Source organism: Tachyglossus aculeatus, unplaced genomic scaffold, assembly GCF_015852505.1.
Source record: "Tachyglossus aculeatus isolate mTacAcu1 unplaced genomic scaffold, mTacAcu1.pri scaffold_105_arrow_ctg1, whole genome shotgun sequence".
NCBI classification, from domain to species: Eukaryota; Metazoa; Chordata; class Mammalia; order Monotremata; family Tachyglossidae; genus Tachyglossus; species Tachyglossus aculeatus.
The window spans coordinates 1,509,675-1,511,094 of record NW_024044844.1 but is presented as its reverse complement, the minus strand read 5'-3'; the positions used below and the strand labels follow the sequence as shown (position 1 = coordinate 1,511,094).

Sequence of the window (1,420 nt, the reverse complement as noted above, 5' to 3'; positions counted from 1 at the left end):
AGGTTCCTGAGGAAGAAATACATGAGGGTGTGGAGGCACCGGTCGAGGGTAATGATGACGACAATGAGGAGATTCCCCATTAGGGTCGCCAGGTAGACCAGGAGGAACAGCGCAGCGTGGTCAAGGAGCAGGTCCTGGACGTCCAAGAATCCCAGCAGGAGGAATTCCCTCACCGTGGAGATGTTGGACATTTCTGGGGGATGATGTCGACTCCCTGCACAGGAAGAGGGAAGACTTCAATTTACGGGCCTTGATGGCTTCGATAAAGGAATCAACATTAATTCACGCAGGAGTAAATCAATCATTTGTACTTACTGAGCACCTAGAGAGTTCAAAATTATTAGTACAGATGATCCCTGCTGCCAAGGAATTCCAAGCTCACCGTCTCGTAGGAGTGGAATAGTATAGTGGAATGGGCACAGTCCTTGAAGTCGGAGGACTTGGGTTCTATGTCTGGCTCTACCACTTGCCTTCTGAGTGACGTTAAGCATACTTAACTTCTCTGAGTTTCAGATTCCTCATCTTTAAAATGGAAACCCAAGGCCTGTTCTCCCTGCTACTGAAACTGTGAGCCACGTGTTGGGTAGAAACCGTGTCCTACCTGATTAATTTGCATCTACTCTTATACATGCTACTGTACTTGGTGTACAATTAGCATTTAACAAGAGCCACAAGTATCATTATTATTTGGAGAGACAGAAACTAAAATGAATTGCAGATAGGAGACTACCAGAGAGCATAAAGAGTTGAACTTGGCAGCTGTGAAATATGGTAGGTCAATCAAGATATTTCTTGAGCAGTTACTGTGTGCAGAGCACTGTACTAAATGTTCGGGAGAGTCCGACATAATGGTGTCGGTAGGTACGTTCCTTGCCTCCGACGAGCTTATAGTCTAGAAGTGGTTTTATACTCAAACTGATATCCTCAGCCCCTCTTCAGAATCGCACCTGGAGAATTTCCAGTCCTCTACCAGTCTCGACTATGGGAGGGAAAGTCAAGCAGAGGCTTACCCATTCCATTCCTAGCTTGGGCAGTGGCTAGCAAGTGGAAGGTAATCAGTTACAAGTCAAAACTGCCTTGTGCTGGGCAGCAGAGGCGCGGGAGAAAGTCGAGGGTGGAGACTCAAGTTGACTGCATGGAAGAAGGCAATGGTAAACCACTGCCAAGTGTTTACCAACAAGGTTTTTTGAGTAGTCATTCTGGTATGTGTATCCATAGAGTTTTCTGGGTAAACTGGTTACTGGTTTTCTGGGTAGAAATGCCCAGAAATCCCTCTCTCTGATCATAATTTTCTCACCTGCATCCTCACTCACACTCCTTTCCCCTGTAAATCCATATTACTCCCTCACAGATATCTCCGCTCTCTTGACCCCACCCATCTTACGGAGCGCCTCACACCCCACCTCGCCGCCCTCTCCTC

The 1,420-nt window shown here is 47.0% G+C and overlaps 1 non-coding gene across 1 annotated transcript; it reads left to right on the top strand.

Moving 5' to 3' along the window:
* Nucleotides 1–928: 928 nt before the first annotated feature.
* LOC119922522 lies at nucleotides 929–1,067 on the top strand. Its single transcript, XR_005448657.1, has one exon. It is a non-coding gene; the product is annotated as a small nucleolar RNA SNORA7 (small nucleolar RNA).
* The last annotated feature ends 353 nt before the right edge of the window (nucleotides 1,068–1,420 follow it).